The sequence below is a fragment of the Coregonus clupeaformis genome, chromosome 11 (genome assembly GCF_020615455.1).
Source record: "Coregonus clupeaformis isolate EN_2021a chromosome 11, ASM2061545v1, whole genome shotgun sequence".
In the NCBI taxonomy this organism is placed as follows: Eukaryota; Metazoa; Chordata; class Actinopteri; order Salmoniformes; family Salmonidae; genus Coregonus; species Coregonus clupeaformis.
The window spans coordinates 19,471,844-19,484,343 of NC_059202.1; the positions used below are offsets into that span (position 1 = coordinate 19,471,844).

Consider the following 12,500-nt stretch of genomic DNA (forward strand, 5'->3'; position numbering starts at 1 on the left):
ATGTTCAGTGGACCTTCTCTCAGTTCCATCCACGTTCAGTGGGACTTCTCTCAGTTCCATCCATGTTCAGTGGGACTTCTCTCAGTTCCATCCATGTTCAGTGGGACTTCTCTCAGTTCCATCCATGTTCAGTGGACCTTCTCTCAGTTCCATCCATGTTCAGTGGACCTTCTCTCAGTTCCATCCACGTTCAGTGGGACTTCTCTCAGTTCCATCCATGTTCAGTGGGACTTCTCTCAGTTCCATCCATGTTCAGTGGGACTTCTCTCAGTTCCATCCATGTTCAGTGGACCTTCTCTCAGTTCCATCCACGTTCAGTGGGACTTCTCTCAGTTCCATCCATGTTCAGTGGGACTTCTCTCAGTTCCATCCATGTTCAGTGGGACTTCTCTCAGTTCCATCCATGTTCAGTGGGACTTCTCTCAGTTCCATCCATGTTCAGTGGGACTTCTCTCAGTTCCATCCATGTTCAGTGGGACTTCTCTCAGTTCCATCCATGTTCAGTGGGACTTCTCTCAGTTCCATCCATGTTCAGTGGGACTTCTCTCAGTTCCATCCATGTTCAGTGAACCTTCTCTCAGTTCCATCCATGTTCAGTGGGACTTCTCTCAGTTCCATCCATGTTCAGTGGGACTTCTCTCAGTTCCATCCATGTTCAGTGGGACTTCTCTCAGTTCCATCCATGTTCAGTGGGACTTCCTCAGTTCCATCCATGTTCAGTGGGACTTCCCTCAGTTCCATCCATGTTCAGTGGGACTTCTCTCAGTTCCATCCATGTTCAGTGGGACTTCTCTCAGTTCCATCCATGTTCAGTGGGACTTCTCTCAGTTCCATCCATGTTCAGTGGGACTTCTCTCAGTTCCATCCATGTTCAGTGGGACTTCTCTCAGTTCCATCCATGTTCAGTGGGACTTCTCTCAGTTCCATCCATGTTCAGTGGGACTTCTCTCAGTTCCATCCATGTTCAGTGGGACTTCTCTCAGTTCCATCCATGTTCAGTGGACCTTCTCTCAGTTCCATCCACGTTCAGTGGGACTTCTCTCAGTTCCATCCATGTTCAGTGGGACTTCTCTCAGTTCCATCCATGTTCAGTGAACCTTCTCTCAGTTCCATCCATGTTCAGTGGGACTTCTCTCAGTTCCATCCATGTTCAGTGGGACTTCTCTCAGTTCCATCCATGTTCAGTGGGACTTCTCTCAGTTCCATCCATGTTCAGTGGGACTTCCCTCAGTTCCATCCATGTTCAGTGGGACTTCTCTCAGTTCCATCCATGTTCAGTGGGACTTCTCTCAGTTCCATCCATGTTCAGTGGGACTTCTCTCAGTTCCATCCATGTTCAGTGGGACTTCTCTCAGTTCCATCCATGTTCAGTGGGACTTCTCTCAGTTCCATCCATGTTCAGTGGGACTTCTCTCAGTTCCATCCATGTTCAGTGGGACTTCTCTCAGTTCCATCCATGTTCAGTGGGACTTCTCTCAGTTCCATCCATGTTCAGTGGACCTTCTCTCAGTTCCATCCACGTTCAGTGGGACTTCTCTCAGTTCCATCCATGTTCAGTGGGACTTCTCTCAGTTCCATCCATGTTCAGTGAAACTTCTCTCAGTTCCATCCATGTTCAGTGGGACTTCTCTCAGTTCCATCCATGTTCAGTGGGACTTCTCTCAGTTCCATCCATGTTCAGTGGGACTTCTCTCAGTTCCATCCACGTTCAGTGGGACTTCTCAGTTCCATCCATGTTCAGTGGGACTTCTCTCAGTTCCATCCATGTTCAGTGGGAACCTTCTCTCAGTTCCATCCATGTTCAGTGGGACTTCTCTCAGTTCCATCCATGTTCAGTGGGACTTCTCTCAGTTCCATCCATGTTCAGTGGGACTTCTCTCAGTTCCATCCATGTTCAGTGGGACTTCCCTCAGTTCCATCCATGTTCAGTGGGACTTCTCTCAGTTCCATCCATGTTCAGTGGGACTTCTCTCAGTTCCATCCATGTTCAGTGGGACTTCTCTCAGTTCCATCCATGTTCAGTGGGACTTCTCTCAGTTCCATCCATGTTCAGTGGGACTTCTCTCAGTTCCATCCATGTTCAGTGGGACTTCTCTCAGTTCCATCCACGTTCAGTGGGACTTCTCTCAGTTCCATCCATGTTCAGTGGGACTTCTCTCAGTTCCATCCATGTTCAGTGGGACTTCTCTCAGTTCCATCCATGTTCAGTGGGACTTCTCTCAGTTCCATCCATGTTCAGTGGACCTTCTCTCAGTTCCATCCATGTTCAGTGGACCTTCTCTCAGTTCCATCCACGTTCAGTGGGACTTCTCTCAGTTCCATCCATGTTCAGTGGGACTTCTCTCAGTTCCATCCATGTTCAGTGGGACTTCTCTCAGTTCCATCCATGTTCAGTGGACCTTCTCTCAGTTCCATCCACGTTCAGTGGGACTTCTCTCAGTTCCATCCATGTTCAGTGGGACTTCTCTCAGTTCCATCCATGTTCAGTGGGACTTCTCTCAGTTCCATCCATGTTCAGTGGGACTTCTCTCAGTTCCATCCACGTTCAGTGGGACTTCTCTCAGGCCGGTGATGTCATATACCTGACTGGCCTCTGTGGTCTTGTCAGTGAATGTAAACTAGATCCACACTATGTGACCTGAGATAATAATATAATAATAATAATATGCCATTTTAGCAGACGCTTTTATCCAAAGCGACTTACAGTCATGTGTGCATACATGTTTTAACGTATGGATCGATGGAGGTATTCAGAACCTGCTACTACGAACCTGTGTTACACCCATGTTCTCACTGGGTGGAAATATTTACAATATTGATATTGTAATGGCACATTAATAAGCAGGAAACCCAATCCCTTCACACGGGGACCCATCCTGTGATGTAAGCCAGAAGGGGAAGCTGTTAGTCCTCTGCAACAAAGGACAGACATGATAAGCAGGTTGAATAACATAAAAGGTAAAGGTGAAAAGGCAGAATCTATTAAACCAATATACTGTAAAATAAGGGAATTACATGGCATCTTAATGTTATGACTTAACTAAAATGTACATTGAAAATAGGAAAGAAACGTACTCTTAACTTGGATGCACACAACTGGAAAGGAACTGAGGAATTGCTTGACAGGATTTAAATACAAAACTAAAGGTGTGAATGAGCCTATCAGGGCAGTGCTGATAATTAGTGACTAGTGTGTGGCATTGAGAGAGTGTCAACATGTTGATCAAGTTCATCTCAGTAGTTTGCTGCTCCACTCTGAGGGCTATTGTACAGCTGCATGGGGCCGTATTCGACAGGATTCACATGTCCCCTCCCGAGTGGCGCAGTGGTCTAAGGCACTGCATCGCATCGCTAGCTGTGCCACTAGAGATCCTCCCGCGAACCGGGAGACCCACGGGACAGCGCACAATCGAGGTCGTCCCGGCCGCGGGGAGGGTTTGGCCGGTAGGGATGTTTCTTGTCCCATCGCGCACTAGCGACTCCTGTGGCGGGCCGGGCGCAGTGCACGCTGACACGGTCGCCAGGCGTACGGCGTTTCCTCCGACACATTGGCTGGCTTCCGGGTTGGGGAGGGGAATAAAAAGCCCAATGAGATGGTGTGGAGGAACACAATACATGACCCAAGTACACAGAGTGGACAAAACATTATGGACACCTTCCTAGTATTAAGTTGCAGAAGTGCAAATCAATCCCAGAACAACAGCAAAGGACCTTGTGAAGATGCTGGAGGAAACAGGTACAAAAGTATCTATATCCACAGTAAAACGAGTCCTATATCGACATAATTGAAAGGTCGCTCAGCAAGGAAGAAGCCACTGCTCCAAAACCGCCATAAAAAAGCCAGACTACGGTTTGCAACTGCACATGGGGACAAAGATCGTACTTTTTGGAGAAATGTCCTCTGGTCTGATGAAACAAAAGGGGGATGCTTGCAAGCCGAAGAACACCATCATAACCGTGAGGCACTGGGGTGGCAGCATAATGCTGTGGGGGTGCTTTGCTGCAGGAGGGACTGGTGCACTTCACAAAATAGATGGCATCATGAGGAAGGAAAATTATGTGGATATATTGAAGCAACATCTCAAGACATCAGTCAGGAAGTTAAAGCTTGGTCGCAAATGGGTCTTCCAAATGGACAGTGACCCCAAGCATATTTCCAAGGTTGTGGCAAAATGGCTTAAGGACAACAAAGTCAAGGTATTGGAGTGGCCATCACAAAGCCCTGACCTCAATTCTATAGAAAATGTGTGGGCAGAACTGAAAAAGTGCGTGCGAGCAAGGAGGCCTACAAACCTGAGTCAGTTACACCAGCTCTGTCAGGAGGAATGGGCCAAAATTCACCCAACTTATTGTGGGAAGCTTGTGGAAGGCTACCCGAAACGTTTGACACAAGTTAAACAATTTAAAGGCAATGCTACCAAATACTAATTGAGTGTTTGTAAACTTCTGACCCACTAGGAATGTGATGAAAGAAATAAAAGCTGAAATAAATCATTCTCTCTACTATTATTCTGACATTTCACATTATTAAAATAAAGTGGTGATCCTAACTGACCTAAAACAGGGAATTTTTACTAGGATTAAATGTCAGGGATTGTGAAAAACTGAGTTTAAATGTATTTGGCTAAGGTGTATGTAAACTTCTGACTTCAACTGTATGTAAAACGGACAGGAAAGTAGAAATTAATTAATGTGTGGAAGGTCAACTGTGTAATGTGTTCCAGTATTTAAACAATTTGATGCACTGAATTAGGCTAATCTTAAAACATTTAAAATGAACTTTTAGCAACATTTAATTTTAATAAAAGTGCTTTATAATATTATAATTGTGTTTGTGCATTATTTTTTTATACCAGTCTTGGGAAGAGTAATCCCATGTAGAAAATGTCTGGACCCCCTGTAAATAACCTTTTTCAAATCTGGCCCCCCTAAGAATATAAAATGTCTGGACCCCCTGTAAATAACCTTTTTCAAATCTGGCCCCCCTAAGAATATAAAATGTATGGACCCCCTGTAAATAACCTTTTTCAAATCTGGCCCCCCTAAGAATATAATTGAATACCACCAACTGAATGTTGCTCTGCCCGGAGTACCCCCGAAGTACCCCGGAGTACCCCTGGAGTAGCACCGAAGTACCCCTGAAGTACCTCATGAGTGACCCTGAAGTACATGTGCATTTTACCAATAGGCCTATGGTCTCATGAGTCTTCTCAAGTACCCCCTGTGGATAGGCCAAGTACCCCCAGGGCTCCTAGTACCCCTGGTGGGAACTGCCTTAAGGCATCTAGCTAGTATTAGGGTACCAAGTTTGATACTTGTATCATAAAGTGGAACAAGCTCGGGTATATTTGGTTCTTATGTGCTGGACTATGTACACCAAGGGCTACCATTTTTAAAAAATAAATTAATTAATACAAGTTTGATGTAAAATATTTAGCAACCTAATCTAAACATGTTTTCTTTTTACGTAAAGTTTAGGCCTAAAAATCTACAAGGCCTCTTCGAATAATCTGTCTCAGTGGTTTATGTTTGTTATTGTTGACAGGTGCATAAAGTTTTAATTGAATTGAATTGATTCTTGGAAGCAGCGCTGAAAGTTTTGTGCATGCAGTGCGAACCCAGCTTGTAGCTAATATCATCTCTGCAAGTTGGAAAGTACGTGTATTTTGAACCATTACAATAGCTATTTAGTTGAAGCATGTTTTAATTTCGTGTGAATGTGCGCGAGTCAAATAGTGTAAAAGTGTGTCATGCACGACTTGCTCTAATTTAGCTAACAGTAGCTATCTATCTGGCAGTCAATGTTTATGTTTATACATAGCTAAATAGTGTATTACAATTACAGTGAAGTAACATTTTTATTAACGTAGCTAGCTAATGTTGATGAATATTTTATTTTATTTTAATGTGATACGTTTTGCCGTAGGCCTGCACATATTTTGGCGATGCGCATTGTTTGTCACACTGTATAAAGTCAATGTGCAGACTCCCCCCCATCTCAACTCCCCAAGCACTAGCTGGAAGCAGGTCTGATTTCACCTTCACCTGGTCTTTAGGAGAAGCAGCTGTGCACCTCCAATGTCTACAGCTAGTTCAGCATGCATAGTAAAGCATGGAGCCTAGGCCTATTTGCTCAACAACACAAAAGATTGAACTATGCATGTCCTCTGTAAAATACAAGAGGATTTAGTTTTCTTCTGTACACAATAGGTAAGTGGAAAAGTGAGGGGGGGATTGGATGTGCACGCTGAGTGATAAGACAACTGACCTGCTAGCTAGTCTCTGTTTACGTCCCAAATGGCTTCATATTCCCTATGTAGTGCACATCTTTTGCCCAGGGCTCTGGTCAAAAGTAGTGCACTGCATAAGGAATAGGGTGCAATTTGGGACCCGTATCCCAGTGTGCGTCTCTCTGCCAAATCACTATATCTATTGAGCATAGACTACACAGTGGGCTGAAAGAAGCTTTTCTACCTTATGACAGGCTTGGCAGCACCTTGTTGTCCTAGTAACGCAACTGGAGCGTTACACAGCACCACACCTCTTTAGCTCGTAAGGAGGGGGCGGAGGATTGGCCAAGCCCAGGTTTTTGGGAAAAGGGAGATGTAGCTGTGAACACAGCAAAGTTTGAGCCTTTAGGAAAAGAGAATAGCTAGAATATATTTTAATTGAACCCCCCTCCTTTAAAATTCTTGACTCAGACCTGTAGCCTGAGGGAATGGGAAGACAGCAGGATTGTCAGTTCATTTTAAATGGATAAAAAAATAGGGCCTAGATGCTAGATAAGGTTCCAGTGTGTTGCAATAGCTTTGCACTGGCACACCTAATTAAAGGGTGTGATTTACACGAAGTGGCCTATTTAATGGTTACGTCAAACGCTCGGACTAGTTACTGTCTGCAGAAGAGAGAAATGTTGAATCGGCTTCTTCATCATTATTGGCTCAGACCTGATGTTAATGAGACAAAGACAGCAGAAATGTCAGCTGATTTAAATTGGATAAAGGATAGGCCTAGATGCTGGATGAGGTTGTCATGGATAAAGGATAGGCCTAGATGCTGGATGAGGTTGTCCTGGATAAAGGCCTAGATGCTGGATGAGGTTGTCATGGATAAAGGCCTAGATGCTGGATGAGGTTGTCATGGATAAAGGCCTAGATGCTGGATGAAGTTGTCATGGATAAAGGCCTAGATGCTGGATGAGGTTGTCATGGATAAAGGCTTAGATGCTGGATGAGGTTGTCATGGATAAAGGATAGGCCTAGATGCTGGATGAGGTTGTCATGGATAAAGGATAGGCCTAGATGCTGGATGAGGTTGTCATGGATAAAGGATAGGCCTAGATGCTGGATGAGGTTGTCATGGATAAAGGCCTAGATGCTGGATGAGGTTGTCATGGATAAAGGATAGGCCTAGATGCTGGATGAGGTTGTCATGGATAAAGGATAGGCCTAGATGCTGGATGAGGTTGTCATGGATAAATGCTTAGATGCTGGATGAGGTTGTCATGGATAAAGGCCTAGATGCTGGATGAGGTTGTCATGGATAAAGGCCTAGATGCTGGATGAAGTTGTCATGGATAAAGGCCTAGATGCTGGATGAGGTTGTCATGGATAAAGGCTTAGATGCTGGATGAGGTTGTCATGGATAAAGGATAGGCCTAGATGCTGGATGAGGTTGTCATGGATAAAGGATAGGCCTAGATGCTGGATGAGGTTGTCATGGATAAAGGATAGGCCTAGATGCTGGATGAGGTTGTCCTGGATAAAGGCCTAGATGCTGGATGAGGTTGTCATGGATAAAGGCCTAGATGCTGGATGAGGTTGTCATGGATAAAGGCCTAGATGCTGGATGAGGTTGTCATGGATAAAGGCCTAGATGCTGGATGAGGTTGTCATGGATAAAGGCTTAGATGCTGGATGAGGTTGTCATGGATAAAGGCCTAGATGCTGGATTAGGTTGTCATGGATAAAGGCCTAGATGCTGGATGAGGTTGTCATGGATAAAGGCCTAGATGCTGGATGAGGTTGTCATGGATAAAGGATAGGCCTAGATGCTGGATGAGGTTGTCATGGATAAAGGCCTAGATGCTGGATGAGGTTGTCATGGATAAAGGATAGGCCTAGATGCTGGATGAGGTTGTCATGGATAAAGGCCTAGATGCTGGATGAGGTTGTCATGGATAAAGTATAGGCCTAGATGCTGGATGAGGTTGTCATGGATAAAGGCCTAGATGCTGGATGAGGTTGTCATGGATAAAGGCTTAGATGCTGGATGAGGTTGTTATGCTCATGATCAATAATTTACTGTGTCACAATTGCTTTAGGTATTAAAAGGGTATTGGACCACCTTAATATTAAGAATCAACGTGGAAACAGCATCATTGTCATCACCATTGTTGAGCCCCAGGACAGCAACACAACTAGACCCAACCAAATCATGAGAAAACAAAAAGAGAATTACTTGACATTGGAAATAATTACCAACAAACAGAGCAAACTAGAATGCTATTTGGCCCTAAACAGAGAGTACACAGTGGCAGAATACCTGACCACTGTGACTGACCCAAACTTAAGGAAAGCTTTGACTATGTACAGACTCAGTGAGCATAGCCTTGCTATTGAGAAAGGCCACCGTAGGCAGACCTGGCTCTCAAGAGAAGACAGGCTATGTGCACACTGCCCACAAAATGAGGTGGAAACTGAGTGGCACTTCCTAACCTCCTGCCAAATGTATGACCATATTAGAGACACATATTTCCCTCAGATTACAGAGACTCACAAATAATTAGAAAACAAATCAAATTTGGATAAACTCCCATATATATTAGGTGACATACAAAAGCGGTTTAACCCATATACACTACCAGTCAAAAGTTTGGACACACCTACTCATTCAAGGGTTTTTCTTTTCTTTTTACTATTTTCCACATTGTAGAATAATAGTGAAGACATCAAAACTATGAAATAACACAAATGGAATCATGTAGTAACCAAAAAAGTGTTAAACAAATCAAAATATATTTTATATTTGAGATTCTTCAAATAGCCACCCTTTGCCTTGATGACAGCTTTGCACACTCTTGGCATTCTCTCAACCAGCTTCACCTGGATTGCTTTTCCAACAGTCTTGAAGGAGTTCCCACATATGCTGAGCACTTGTTGGCTGCTTTTCCTTCACTCTGCCGTCTGACTCATCCCAAACCATCTCAATTGGGTTGAGTTCGGGGGATTGTGGAGGCCAGGTCATCTGATGCAGCACTCCATCACTCTCATTTTTGGTCAAATAGCCCTTACACTGCCTGGAGGTGTGTTGGGTCAATGTTCTGTTGAAAAACAAATGATAGTCCCACTAAGCCCAAACCAGATGGGATAGCGTATCGCTGCAGAATGCTGTGGTAGCCATGCTGGTTAAGTGTGCCTTGAATTCTAAATAAATCACTGACAGTGTCACCAGCAAAGCACCCCCACACCATAACACCTCTTCCTCCATGCTTTACGGTGGGAAATACACATGCAGAGATCATCCGTTCACCCACACTGTGTCTCACAAAGACACAGCGGTTGGAACCAAAAATCTCCAATTTGGACTCCAGACCAAAGGACACATTTCCACTGGTCTAATGTCCATTGCTCGTGTTTCTTGGCCCAAGCAGGTCTCTTCTTATTATTGGTGTCCTTTAGTAGTGGTTTCTTTGCAGCAATTTGACCATGAAGGCCTGATTCACACAGTCCCCTCTGAACAGTTGGTGTTGAGATGTGTCTGTGACTTGAACTCTGTGAAACATTTATTTGGGCTGCAATTTCTGAGGCTGGTAACTCTAATGAATTTATCCTCTGCAGCAGAGGTAACTCTGGGTCTTCCATTCCTGTGGCGGTCCTCATGAGAGACAGTTTTATCAGTGGTCTAAGGCACTGCATCGCAGTGCTAGCTGTGCCACTAGAGATCCTGGTTCGAATCAAGGCTCTGTTGTAGCCGGCCACGACCGGGAGACCCATGGGGCAGCGCACAATTGGCCCAGCGTCGTCCAGGGTAGGGGAGGGAATGGCCGGCAGGGATGTAGCTCAGTTGGTAGAACATGGCGTTTGCAACACCAGGGTTGTTGGTTCGATTCCCACGTGGGGCCAGTATGAAGAAAAAATAATAATGTTAGCACTCACTAACTGTAAGTCGCTCTGGATAAGAGCATCTGCTAAAATGACTAAAACATTTTTTTTTAATAGCGCTTGATGGTTTTTGCGACTGCACTTGAAGAAACTTTCAAAGTTCTTGAAATGTTCCGTATTGACTGTCCTTCATGTCTTAAAGTAATGATGGACTGTCATTTCTCTTTGCTTATTTGAGCTGTTCTTGCCATAATATGGACTTGGTCTTTTACCAAATAGGGCTATCTTCTGTATACCCCCCCTACCTTGTCACAACACAACTGATTGGCTCAAACGCAACAAGAAGGAAAGAAATTCCACAAATTAACTTTTAAGAAGGCACACCTGTTAATTGAAATTGCATTCCAGGTGACTGCCTCATGAAGCTGGTTGAGAGAATGCCAAGAGTGTGCAAAGCTGTCATCAAGGCAAAGGGTGGCTATTTGAAGAATCTCAAATATAAAATATATTTTGATTTGTTTAACACTTTTTTGGTTACTACATGATTCCATATGTGTTATTTCATAGTTTTGATGTCTTCACTATTATTCTACAATGTAAGAAATATTAAAAAATAAAGAAAAACCCTTGAATGAGTAGGTGTGTCCAAACTACTGTGCCATCACAGCAGCAATATTTGTGACCTGTTGCCACAAGAAATTGGGCAACCAGTGCAGAACAAACACAATTGAGAGAGAGAGAGAGAGAGGATTTCATTAAGCAAATATTCAACTTAGTTCAGTGCAGAAATGTGGTAATTAACTACAATGACCATAATCCATTGCAGGGGCACGTCCTGTTTTTCTCTGTACTGTAACACTACTAACCACTAAGCTGGCAAGGTTGGTAGACTTTAGAAAAGCAAGCAACTAAATGTACTGAATAAGACTCCTTTCAATCTTTTACCCAGATTTGAGCAGAGAAGCATATTTAGTTTCTTTATAAAAAAGGAAACCGCCAGGCAGTTGGAGACAGCTCAAGAGGTATGCTTAGATAGGCAGAAAAATAGACGTGTTTTTGACAGAATCAGGCATAATGATTTATGGGTCTAGATTGCAGGAAAAAGCTGTTTCAGGTGTTTGAAAAATGTTAAATTTTCCAACTTACTAATAAAGTCATCGAATAAAAAAACGTAATATACGCGCAACTGAAATATTTTAGTAATTCTTATTTTCAATGTTTTGGCAATGTTCACTATTTTTTGGAATTTCCATTAAAAAGCTCAAGTCATTTTTATGTCATTATTTCATAATTCATTTAGTGTAAAAAAAATAAAAATAAAAAGTGAAACCGAACCGACCTCAAAAAGCACAAATCACTCAGTACTACATATTGAGGCACAATGTGTTTAAGATTCTTCATAGCTGTAGTTCAAACCCCAAACGCCACACTTGGTACACACAGACCCTTAGGTTGTGTGTCCTGCTTAGAGTACAGTATGATAGTCCTGCTCAGATGATGTTGTTGAATAGCCACTAGGTATCAGATGATGTGCTTCATTAGAAATGCCTGACTGTGTTGTTGAATAGGTATTAATATCTTCTCCCCCTACACATAATGGAATGTTGGGGAATTCCACCCTCCACCCTCCACCCTCTACCCTCTACCCTCTACCCTCTACCCTCTACCCTCTACCCTCTACCCTCTACCCTCTACCCTCTACCCTCTACCCTCTACCCTCTACCCTCTACCCTCTACCCTCTACCCTCCACCCTCTACCCTCCACCCTCCACCCTCTACCCTCTACCCTCTACCCTCTACCCTCTACCCTCTACCCTCTACCCTCTACCCTCTACCCTCTACCCTCCACCCTCCACCCTCTACCCTCTACCCTCTACCCTCTACCCTCTACCCTCCACCCTCCACCCTCCACCCTCTACCCTCTACCCTCTACCCTCCACCCTCCACCCTCCACCCTCCACCCTCTACCCTCTACCCTCTACCCTCTACCCTCTACCCTCTACCCTCTACCCTCCACCCTCCACCCTCCACCCTCTACCCTCTACCCTCTACCCTCTACCCTCCACCCTCTACCCTCTACCCTCTACCCTCCACCCTCCACCCTCCACCCTCCACCCTCTACCCTCCACCCTCCACCCTCCACCCTCCACCCGGGCCCCCAGCTTCAGATTATGGCCCCCATCTTCCCCCTGCACACACACACACACAGCCCCCTGTCAAGCCCCCTGTCCAGCCCCCTGTCCAGCCCCCTGTCCAGCCCCCTGTCCAGCCCCCTGTCCAGCCCCCTGTCCAGCCCCTGTCCAGCCCCCCCGTACAGCCCCCTGTCCAGCCCCCGTACAGCCCCCTGTCCAGCCCCCTGTCCAGCCCCCTGTCCAGCCCCCTGTCCAGCCCCCTGTC

General features: G+C 44.8%; 1 protein-coding gene across 2 annotated transcripts in view; it reads left to right on the forward strand.

Moving 5' to 3' along the window:
• LOC121576423 (tumor protein 63) overlaps positions 1–12,500 on the forward strand; it is a 106,235-nt gene that overhangs the window by 12,694 nt on the left and 81,041 nt on the right. Inside the window, exon 1 of one of the 2 annotated variants that reach the window (XM_041889555.2) lies at positions 5,578–5,655. The exons of the other annotated variant lie outside the window; for it this stretch is intronic. The gene's annotated coding sequence lies outside the window, so the exon portion shown is untranslated. Of the gene's footprint in view, positions 1–5,577; positions 5,656–12,500 lie in introns of those variants that run through there. 2 annotated transcript variants of the gene reach the window in all.